This window comes from Vipera berus, assembly GCF_964194415.1.
Source record: "Vipera berus genome assembly, chromosome: 2".
Lineage (NCBI taxonomy): Eukaryota > Metazoa > Chordata > Lepidosauria > Squamata > Viperidae > Vipera > Vipera berus.
Genome location: NC_138203.1, coordinates 188,839,437 through 188,852,125, shown reverse-complemented (window position 1 = coordinate 188,852,125; position 12,689 = coordinate 188,839,437). Strand labels below are relative to the sequence as shown.

At 34.5% G+C, this 12,689-nt stretch overlaps 1 protein-coding gene across 1 annotated transcript in view; it reads left to right on the top strand.

The window, feature by feature from the left end:
• SLIT3 (slit guidance ligand 3) overlaps positions 1 to 12,689 on the top strand; it is a gene marked incomplete at its 3' end in the record, with an annotated part of 569,754 nt that overhangs the window by 267,370 nt on the left and 289,695 nt on the right. The gene's annotated exons all lie outside the window — the stretch shown is intronic.

Sequence of the window (12,689 nt, the reverse complement as noted above, 5' to 3'; positions counted from 1 at the left end):
CACACATGCTATCGCCCCAGCCCTGCCTCCCTCTGTGGCCCCCTCCTCACCAGCAGCCCCCCCAGAGGGGAGTTGCCCCTGGGCGCAGCCCATGTGGAGCAGTGCAGCGCAGCCAAGGACATGGCAGCCAGGCAGCAGGGACAAGACTCCGCCCTCGTGCCCCATCTTGCACAGATGATGCTGTGGGGGACAGGCAGAGGGTGTGGCTGCCACGGCGCTGCAGGGCTGCCTGGGTGATCTGCTGCAGTGGGCTGTGGAGTGGGGGGGTACAAGTGGGGTAGAGTGGGGGGGTGGAGCAGGGGTAGGTGGGGGGGGCTTGTAGGCAGTGTCTAAAAGGTTTGCCATCACTGCTTTAGGTTTTTCATTTTCTATTTTATGCTCTCCCACCAACGGTTGTTTGGAAGCAAATAGTGTTTCTTGCAGATATTCCATTGTAGCTTTTTTGACATGACATTGCTTGTAGTCAGTCTGTGCAGGTGATTAGGTAGTCTACTGTTTTTTCATCTTTTTTCTTCTTCAACTGTCTGGTGTACATGCAACATTCCAACACCTATTTTCCTTGGTAAGTAAAGTCTGTCAGCATCACTGCATTGATGAAGGACATTATTCATTGTCATTATTTTTCTGGTCTTTCTATCCTGAGTTTTTAGTTCAACTTAATTATAGTTCAAGGACGCGGTGGCTCAGTGGGTTAGGACGCTGAGCTTGTCGATCAGGTCGGCAGTTTGGCGGGTCAAATCCCGAGTGCCATGTAACAGAGTGAGCGCCTGTTACTCGTCCCAGCTTCTGCCAACCTAGCAGTTCGAAAGCACGTAAAAATGCAAGTAGAAAAATAGGGACCACTACGGTGGGAAGGTAACAGCATTCCGTGTGCCTTTGGCATCTAGTCATGCCAGCCACATGACCACAGAGACGTCCTCGGACAAGCGCTGGCTCTTCGGATTTGAAACGGAGATGAGCACCGGCCCCCAGAGTTAGAAACGACTAGCCCACATGTGCGGGGGAACCTTTACCTTTACCTAGTTATAGTTCACTATTCCAGCTATGTATTTAATGACTGGAGTTACACATTTGTTTTAATTGCCTTGATAGTATTTCCTCCACTGAGTTTGAACTTTACAATTTTATTTACCCTTATGATGTATTCATGTCTAACCTTCTTTTTGAGCATAGTTGCTTGATGTTGTCAGCCTGAAGGACATCAGGTGTTTGCAATGATCTTCTTCATCCAGTCTCTTGATGTTATTTCCATAGGACATTTTGATTCCTTCAGTTTTCACTAGTTTTCCCTAGGGACAGTGAGAGTTTCACATTTGCAGTATCTTAACCTCCTTTGCAGTATCTTACACACACACACACACACACACACACATATGTGTGTGTGTGTGTGTGTGTGTGTGTGTAAATTACTAACAAAGAATTAAAGGGAAACTGAAATGCATTTCTGACTCTTTAGTCTTCATCAGTCAGCTATACCCTTCTGTTTTCAGCCTGTCCAGTGTGACTACAGCCTGTTCGATGGCCTTCAAGATAGGCTGAAAACAGGAAATAAAGATTTGCCCCATGTTTGGGGCCTAGCAAGGTAATCTAAATAGTTAACATTTTATATATATATATATATATATTCGCGGGTGTTTGTATGTGGATCTTTGGTCATTCGGGATTCCGTCGAAACGTTGCTCCTACACCTTCAATTCTACGCGGGAAAAACCCCGAATGACCAAAGATCCATATATATATATATATATATATATATATATATATATATATATATATATATATATATACACACACACACACACACACACACATATATACACATATACATACACACAGTGCTGAGTTGCAATTATATTTCCAATGGTGTTTTCCTTACAGCTTCAGATCATCCATGTAAAGAAGGTGGGATAACGTGGTAGATATTTTTCATGTTTGATGGCCATGGGCTGACTTGTCTAGTATTATTGACAGATAGATCAGTGCAATGAGAAACAGTAGTGATGATGGTAATGCTTTTTGAAAGATTCCTCTCTTGATATTAATCTTTCCCTTTCTATCACCATTGACCAGCAACTCTGTCTTCCATTGTATCATTGATTTTGCACAAAGCTACTGATGTTTCTGTTGACTCCTATTATTTCTAAGCACTTGTTTATCCAATTAATTATATTCTATATTCATCATATGAATATAGACTGAAACAATGAAGAATAAAATAAGTGATAACAATCTGGAACAGATGGATAATAACCATTCTTAATTTTCTTTTTTAATGGCTATTTTACATTGTTGACAATAGCAAGATAAGATACTAGTCAGCATATAAGATATGGAATGGTACTCTATTGCACACTTTTGATCAAAAAATTCTTGACAATGTAGCAAGAGCAAGCATTGGAAAGAGGAAGATAATACTGTATGCATTTTCTCTTTTTACTGAGAATGAATTGTTAAAAATATGGTGTTATTTTCTTTGTAAGGGAAAGTATATTATTACTGAGAACATTGTAAGTGTATAAAGAAAATAAAACATATTGTTTAAAAAGCTTTGAAGTATTTTTTTTCCCTTTAATAATTCTTACTTTCTTTTAAGATTTGAGTAGTGATATTCTGAAAGAAAACTGTGGAATAGTGAAGTTTATTGTACATTAGGAAATGAATCTGCAAAAAGAAAAAGATACAGGACATAAAAAGGAACATGACTATTATTACATAAATATACCTTCTAGTAATCATGCTGCTTTAGTGGAGAAATAGATAACACAGATGAACTGGAAAATAAACTGACTTTTAAAAACACAAAATTATTACAAGGTTCATTAATTCTTCAAAATCACATGAATGAAATGGAAAAATGAATCTTGAAGGATTGCTGGCTTTGGTTCAGAATGTCAATTTCTACTTTTTAATCCCAGTTCTCACAATTTATCTGACATTCTGAACAGCAGCCAAAAAAGCTATTATAAGTATAAAACACATTCATTGGTATAAATCTCATTAGATTGAGCAATTTAATTAAGGTATTGACATTCTTAATTGAAACGTGCAAGGAGAGAACATTTTCCTATCTAATTTCCATATGCTTTCTAGTTTAAAAGTTTTTTTTTAAAAAAACCTGTAAAATGTTATAGATTTGGCTGAGTCCTACCATCCCAGAGGACTACTTGCTCTCATTTACCTTGATTTAGAGCCAACCACTCTCCTAAGTGGAGGTCCATTAAATGGAGCTGATGTATGCCTGACTCAAATATATGTCAGCTTCTCTTATGATCAATTGTGGGATATATATATATATATATATATATATATATATATATATATATATATCCACTTAATTAAATAAAATAGTCTTCTGGGTACACTTAAGATACTTACAGATGAGAAGCAGATCAATATATCTTGCCATTTGAACATTAAGTATGTGCTTGGAAATTTTATTTGTGCATTTCAAAGTTGCTTACAGTTTTTAAGAGGAGTCTTGCAGGAGTTCACTGCCACAGAAGACTTTAATGCACATGTTTCCTTGCTCAGTGATACCTGTTCTATGCCTTTAACACTTTTTTTTCATTATTTATTCCTAAACTTTGACAGCAGTTACTGTATCTGAAAAGTTCTTTATCCCTGTAAGAAACTTAAAAGACATACTGTATTCCCAAGAGTGTCTTTCTTATTAATATTCTGTAGGATGAAGATAGCTGAAAAACTAATGTACAATTAACTCTAAACTTTGACACTCGTTCTAGTTTAATAGGCATTGGGTTTTGTTCATAAATTCCAGATTTTTTTTTTAAAAAAAACTGCCCATGGATTTTAAAATTACTAAACATCCTTATTCCCAGTTGAAGCAAGAGAATTTCAAAAATTCTAGGGTTGAAAAAACAGTGTTTGCAGGGAATCAGAGTCAACATGCTTTATGTATCAGCTGCTAGGAAGTGACAATGAAAAAGGATGGTATTTTCCTGGCCATATATGTAAGCTTCTAGAATGCATTTGTTTGGCCACCCTATAAATACCAAGTACTAGACCAGTTTAACCAATTGCAACCTAATTTAACAGGTCGCTTCTTACGGATTCTCTTTCCTTGCCATTAATTTGCATTTCTCTTCTTCTTTGTCAGTTACGACTGTATGTGCATAACCCTACAAGAAAGCAACCTTGGCATAATGCCATATGTGCATTAATTGATAAATTGCATACCTTAGCCATAAAGATATGTCATATCCAGACTTGTTAACTGAGGGACACCATGAATTAAGCTACTAAACTGTTAATTGTACTTTTGGATCATGCTTGGTTAAGTTACTTTTGTACTGGTCTTGGACTGTAATAAAATTTATCTATCTAACACTTAAAACTAAATGAAATCATCAACATTCTTCTTTCTGTCTCTGTAGTTTTGGAGGGAAAAGTATTGCTATTGTTTATTATTTATTTATGAAAGTTTCCCTTGTAGATATTGATTGTAATTTTCTATACTGATGCCACCGTACTGCTTATTGTAGCGGCTTGATCAGAATGATATGAGACTGGTATCAGTCTGACATGTTTGTAATCTTGATTATCAAGAATTTTAATATCTTATTCAAGATTTAGCTTGTTGACAGAAGATCCACTGACATGATTCAGTAAAATTAAACAAGAATGAAAGTGTATGCTATCGATAACTGCTTCTTGCAAGGTAAAATGTATATACGGATCTATGTTCCAGAGTATAAATTCTGTGGAGTTTTTTCTGTTTTAATTCTTCCAAGTTAGTGAATATTTTATATTTTCTTTAAACCCTGGAAAACCATTGAAATGTATTAATTTAATCATTCTCTCTAAAAAAAAACCTGGGAATTTCTGGATTCTGTCTTGCCAACTGTATTCCAAATACAATTTCCCAATTTTCTCTTTTCCCTTCTTCTCTGAGTCTGGAACTATAAGCCACTTAATCCTTTTTTTCCCATTTGTTCATGTGTATCTTGAGGACTATTCCTGAAATCCCTGAAGTGTGTTTGTGTCTGGCTGTGTCTGTGTACTGTCCTGGGGGGGGGGTATTAGAGCCTTGGTGGAGCAGTGGGCTAATGCCTCCTTAAGTAACACCAGCTGCCTGCAATTAGTGCAGGTTCGCATCCCACCAGGCTCAAGGTTGACTCAGCCTTCCATCCTTCCGAGGTAGGTAAAATGAGGACCCAGATTGTTGGGGGCAATTAAGCTGACTTTGTAATAATGCCGCTTGGGGTGTGTGTGAAAGCCCTAATAAGCAGGCATATACATAGAATGAAGGCTACTGCTAAGCTTGTAAGCCGCCCTGAGTCTTCGGAGAAGGGCGGGATATAAATGGAATTAAAATAAAAAAAATAAAAAAAATATTAAATGTACTCATCAGGCTTTGTAGAACACAGGGGTCCAAAAGTCAAAATAGTGGTTGGAATCATGTGATGAAAGCCCCACCTATTTGTACATCCATTGAAGTTACGTGCATGAGCAAAAGGACAGAGTTTCAATAAATATGTGCATGATGACTTTTTTTTGCTTCTTTTTTTCCCCTACCTCCAATTCCCAAAGATGTCCCTTATTCCTCCATTCTTCCTTTAGTAACTAAGCAGACTTGGTTTCATAAAAATAAATTATATGAGGTCTCTTAACAACACTCAGAATTAATAAACTTTAAAGTGTTCATTTTAGTTTCTTTCATCCCAGCCCAAATCCTGATCCAGTCAAAGTCAGCAAAATAGTCCCATACTAAGTATTAACTATGCTGGTAATGATGGATTTCATGGTTAGCACTCACTTTCTTGATTTGGACATTAAAGTTAGCCTACTGATTTGTTATAAAATTACTTGTTCAATTTTTTTTCCATTGGAAATAGTGTTGCCCACTTTGCAGTTCCTTCCTTCTTTATTCCAATTATGAATTCTACTCAAGATTCAGTGATTGGGAAACTTTTCAAGTCTCAAGTATACTGTGGTTCACATTGAGTGAGAAAGGCAGTAAATGTATTTGGCTTCCCATCATTTTAATCAGGCGATGAGGTGGATACTTAGCATCTGAGGAGAACAGAAGCTGCAGTGCTTCTTCAGAAATGGCTGCCAGGTTTTGGGTCAGGACTGCTATGATGACTGCTAGGAGTTCTGGGATTCTCTCCCTCCCATTAGCTGTTCCATTATTTCAATTTACTAGCCCATCTATTATGGAACGAAGCAGTGGTGGGATTCAAATATGTGAACAACTGGTTCTCTGTGTGGATGCCACTTCCGAAAGTCCATTCTGGGACTGGACAACAAAAAATTAGCTACTGATTCTGCCCGAGTGGTGCGAACCGGCTGAATCCCATCACTGGAATGAAGCAATGGCAACTTGAGTGATGAGTCACAGGAAGTGAATAGAAGAGGCACAGCCACAGGTGATTCTGGTTCTCTTCTTCCTTGGTGATGGGAATAGTGATAGGCAGATCTTGCTGTTAAGCCTTGCACCTTGTGGGACTTACTGATTTTACTTCAGTTTTCCTTTCCTTTACAGGCTTGCAAAGGTTTTAAGTGCAAAGATTAGCCACAAAGTTACTTTTCTATCATTGTCATAACTGTGAAGGGTCGCTATACAAGGCAGTCACTAAAACAAGTGCCTAGTGTAGTGTCTAGTGCAATATACAGCAGTTAAAGCTTTTATGGTGATTGGTCTATGCTCTTTCCCACTCTTCCAAGTCAAAAATCTTTTCAAGATTGACGGAGCCCACTGGGATATGATGATAGAAAGCCTGTCTGGAGCCAAAGTTCTGATGGTTCCTGTCTCAGCAATTTTATTCCTAAAAGCTAGGGATTGATATCAGATAATAGTTCTTTTTTTATCCCAGAATTCAGGGAATGGACTAATTGTCTTAACTGGTGGAAAAGTAAATTCTGGTTGACCCAGAAACAATAACAAAAAACAAAACCTAAGAAAGAATTTTTGGCCCACATCATACGTTGCATTAAGCTGTGGTTTATTCAGCTGTGGTTTATTGAATAAGGATGAAATGAATCACAAATGCGTATACCACAATGGTTGCATTTATACAGAATGCTAGGCCAAAAACAAGCAAACCACATTATGTTTTAATGCAGTGCATGAGCTTAAGTCCCTGTGTAAAACTGCAAATCATGATACTGATCTTAAAAAAGAACTAATGACTGGATTTATATAACTCAACCTCAAATTTGCCAATTACATAATGGATGATTTAGTTACTTTGTGGTTCAGTGTGTTTTGTAAGGTCAGAAACTTGTCTGTACCCTGCTTGTATGTAAATGTGTTGTACAAACCATATTAATGGTTTGTTAATTTAGACATCAAGCAAATGACAACTCAAACATAGTTTACAAACCATTTCAAACCTTGATTTCTTATTATCGTCTCCTGCTAATTGCAAATCCCAGTTGATTAGATCAATGATAGGACATGGTTAACCTTGGTCAAGGCTATGATTAACCATAACCTGAAATTATAGATATATTTTATCTAATGTGTCGTGTATTATTCAAACTTCCAACCTACAGGCATATAAACTTTACTTTTCTGCTTCCTGTTCGTGGTGTGGAATGAGGATAAATCGTAATGAAGTTTTCCTTAGCCGTGTTATGATAGAATATTATAAATGAAACCTTTTCTTTTAAAATGATAGTTTTATATCTTATTAGATTAAAGTTCTAAGATGAAATATTAAGGAGATTAATAAGCATGCAGGCTTTGTCCTGAAATTTGTCAACACACTGTGATTTGAGAAAAAACAAGAACAAATTCTTTATAATCTAGTGATACTGAAGGAATATAAAGATATCTGTAAAGTAAACCCTCCTTTGAAATTTGTCTTTGAGTTGGAAAAAAATAGTCCACAAAGTTGATTCAACATAGAGCAGGCAAGGGGTTCTGCAGGAGGATCAAAAATTTCAAAATGGGAACCGCATCCATGCTATTGAAACTCTTGGGTTAAGATCATATGGTTGATCATATGTTGACCTTGCTTGCTTCCCATGCCCAGGCATGATGGCCAGTAACTGCCCCCTCTGTAGGCTTATTAAATACAGCATATCTTTTAAGGACTTACTGAAAACCTTCTTCCTTCTATGATTAATATTCCAAAGTTTCAAAAAGTGTTTCCTCTTTAACCAAGAATGTTATACATGACTATTCAGCATATAGCCTAGGAAGGCTAATTCTTTGCAAGTAAATCTTTGACATTCAGAAACGGTTTTAAACAGATTAATCCTAGAGGTACAATTTAATCTTTCTGGAGGTGAGAACAGTTACTTCTTTAGGAGCTATTTTTATCCTGTATACAATTTGTAGTAAGTAGACAGTAATTGAAACATATAAACTTTTATGAATACTTTTAAATAAAACCAATTCTCCATTTACTCTTACCAACTCTCAGCTTCTTTTTTTATACTTAATTTGATTGGGTGAACTGACATTGTCAATCTGCAATCCAATAACATGTTTGATGGCTACTCAGAAGAGAGTCTAGTTAATTTTTGGAAGTGCTGTTATGTAAATAAATATTCTTGCAGAGTGCTGAGCCAAGACATTTGCTGATTAATCAGAGTTTTGCCCTTGTCTTCTGCAAGAATAAACCTTGACATGTCAGGAGATACTTTAATGCTTTTATATAGCAAGAACACACCCACACTTTTTTTGATCAGCCAATAAGTGAAAATTCTGAATCTAATCACACTAAACAATCTTTGTGGTATGCAGTAGGGCCAAATATCCATCAAGACTTGCTTTTTCTTATCAAGTAAGGTATTTCATTTTTTTTCTTGTAGTAGATTGTTGTTTCTTCACCACTGCTTAATAAGGCTATTTTTATTTTATTTTTTGCATTTCCAGGTGTTAATCCCGTCTTACAAAAAAGAAATATGTTAAATAGAATCTATTTTGCTGATAATGAATGAGATTATATCAAGATTCTAATTGGGAGGATCTGATTAGATTTTAATTAGCTTGCTTTAGGGTGAATGCAGGGCATGAAGAGAGTAGTTGCCATAAACAATCTCCATGACCTATTCCAGCTGCTGTATTGCATAGTTATAACGGTAAAACTATTACTATTTATGATGATCAAATAATGGAAGAAAATATTGCAGATTTTGATATTTTCCCTTTACATGGAGTAAAAGGAAGTAATTTTGCTTTTCTGATAATGAAATAATTATTTCTTTATAATCTAGTGATACTGAAGGAATATAAAGATATCTGTAATGTAAACCTTCCTTTGAAATTTGAAATAATTATTTCATTATTATAATAATGTTTATATATATGTATAAACAAAAAGGTAGGAAGGAAGGAAAGGCAGTGATTCCATTTCATGTTTTCATAATCTTACTGCTGTGCTTTGGAGAAATTGTAATATTTCTGATGTAAGAACAGTTTAATTTTCTTTTTCTCAAATGTGCTTTATGAAATGGACTCAGAAATGGACTCATGTCAATGGAATGAACATTTTAGTAGATTGGTTCACATTATTCAGAGCAGTTGCCATGGAAGGGCTAATACAATCTGTGGATTTTGTGATGTAATTATTTGTCATGATAAAGTTACAGAGAAGCCAAAAAAGTACACAGAATTTTTTTTTGTGTGTGGAGGGGGGGAGAGGAGTAATCTGCAATGGGAATAGCTTATAAATATTCAAGAACATTGCTATTTTAACATTATTATGTTGCACTATTGTACTACTAATATTGAAAATTGAAGATTTTATTTTAGATTTATTTAGTTAGGAATGCAGTAGATCACTTTGTGCTTTTTTGTAAAGTCAGCAACATTTCCTAAATTTTCAAAAATTAACAGTTTTCTGTTCAACTTGTACTATGTTCCAGATGAAAAAATAAAATAAAATAAACTCCACAATTCCCATATTGTACTAATCATAGTGAGCTAACCCAGCTGATATTCATTGTGAAATTTGTATGTTGATAGAAGACGAGGAAATTTATATTTAAAGTGTCAGAAATCAGTCTTTTTTAAAGTCTGTATTGTAATCATATTTAAATGTTTATATGTTTAGCATGTCCACAACTGACTCCAGGAAGATTGAGAATTCTATTGTTCAAAAGTCCTAGGTCAGAAAATTTAATCATAATGATTAAGTCAATCAGAGTTAGAATGGCTGGATCTGTATCTTTAATAAAACTGTTGTTCAAGCCTAAAACAGCATCCAAAATTTTCCCATTCACTAAATATTCCCTCCAGGATTTCCATCTTGGTCAAGAGATGTTTTGACAGTAATATCTTTATCTTAATTTTTTTCACCACCATGCAGTTCCCTAATGGACCTAAGAAAACACACCTTCCCTTGTTTTATAAAATCACTCCATAATGTGTTCTGTAGTTATTTCAAACATCATGCAAAAATCAGCATCCTTTTTAATCGTTTGTACTGAATTAATTGCCAGGTATAAACACATACTGCTAAAATACTATTATTAAGGCTGCCAGGTTATCAGAATATGAGAAATATTTACAAAATACACATTGGAAATTTGGAGTGGCTTTTAACCTGACAAGAGTATTCCAACAGAAGATAAAGAAAATACAAATTAAAAGCAGAAGTATTAATTTATTATTGAAAAAGATTATTTTCTTGCAAATAGGAAGATGGAAGGCAGCCATAAGAGAAACAATAATTATTAATTGTTTTAATATGCTAGAATCTCTCAAACATTATTTTAAATCATGTCTTTCTACTCAACCTGAAGCAGAAGGAACTTATTTAAATAATCATAATTAATTTTAATTTTTTTGGAATGGATATTTTCCTGTTTCAAGTCCAGCTGTTTCTCTTTTGCTGCTTACTTAGATTGTTATTAGCCTTTAACGTTCCAGACATTATTTTTGTAATACTTAACTTTTTGCTTCTTTTTGAGTTACTTTCAGTAATTATGATACTTATCATATTCACTGATATCAAAGGCCTATCATGTAGCATTTAATATGCTAGTGTCATTTGTGATGAATATGAGTAGAAAGTTGAAATATCTTCCCTGTGAATATTTTGTAACTAGGGGAAGTCCTGAAGTACTTACATATGTTTGGAAACGACATTTTGAAAACAATAAAGCATTGTTATGTGTGCCATTTGTGTGCCTGTCTCTCTGTCTGAGAAAACAATTACAGCTACCAAAAGGATTGGTGTAGACTAGATGACTAGTATAAATTGAATTAGTTTGACAAGGACATTTGGGGTGGGAACTGAATGGACCATCAGCCTGATGGAAAACAGAAGAAAGCTCTTTGTGACCCAAATGACCTAACATGTCAGTGTGGGTTTTCTGTGTGGTGCTGTCATTCAGAGCCAAAATGCTTATTATTCAATAAAATCAATTTGATTGAGGTTCATGGCACAATAGAGAATTCACTTTCAAAGGGGGAGAAATTCCACAGAGTGCATTCTAATGAATGCTACTTATCTGGAAACTCTGAACATTGTATACATCTCTAAAAAGCACATCAAATTTGGATAGTATCTATTGTCCTTGATTTCCATGCAATATCCCACATTTTATAAAATTGAGCATTTCCAATGCTTGTTAATAATAATAATGCAATTTACTTCATTTTGTCATATATTTGAATACTTATTTTGTCCTTTTCTAAGCTATTGCTTGTAACTATGGTATTTCACAGGGATAGATAAAATATTATGAACATGTTATCTTTTTAAATGAAAGAAATAATAATAATAATAATAATAATAATAATAATAATAATAATAATAATAATAATAATAATAATAATAATAATAATAATAATAATAATAATAATAATAATAATAATAATAATACTTCTTAATCATTTTTAGGACTTACTGACATTATTCTTTTTCTGTTCATGGGCACAAAATATTTGTGAACATATTGATTGTGCTTTAGCCAATGTTAATTGCATCGATGGTAGGGAATATTTTGTTAGATTCACATGCTGATTAGAAAGTTCAAAATTGCCAAACCAGAATATAACTTTCCATTATATTTTTATTCTGTAATGTAAACCAAATGAAGGATTTCTAAAAAAAGTAGCCACAAAAATAGCTTCATGAAGATCTCTTCCTATAGATATAAGACCAAGTAAATCAAGCAAAATAAGAGGAAAAATATGATGCTTACTTATTTCTTAGACATATGACAAAGATGGAATAGGTATGGGAATTTTTATGAAATCACTCATTTTAATAAATCTGCAGTGCACAATCTATATACTAATAGTCAGTGCTTTTTTTGCAAAAGAAAAAGGTGCCGGAACTCACACAGGTCATACAACCCGCCTTGCCTACCCTACAAGGTTCCATCCAAAAAAGGTGCCGGAACTCCGTTCTGAGCGTTCTATGACAAAAAAGACATGCGAATAGTATTGCTTCTTATTTTATCCTTTCTACTATATTTTAGTTACTTATTTCCTCTGTTATTTTAAGTTTCTAGTGTTTATTCCCACATTTAAGATAATAAAGAAATGAACTGTTAAAAATACAGACTTAAAAAGTACATTTAAACCATTTCAGGCAATTTGGTGCAATATTTATTTTGAAATGCATACACATAAGAGTAGTTGGTACACAGTAGCAGCTACTGTGTTAACAGTCCAAGAATTTTCTTGTGTGATTTATGAAAATATAAAATTCTGCATAGATACCATTTCAGTGCATAACATATTAAAAGTATGCTAAGATTTT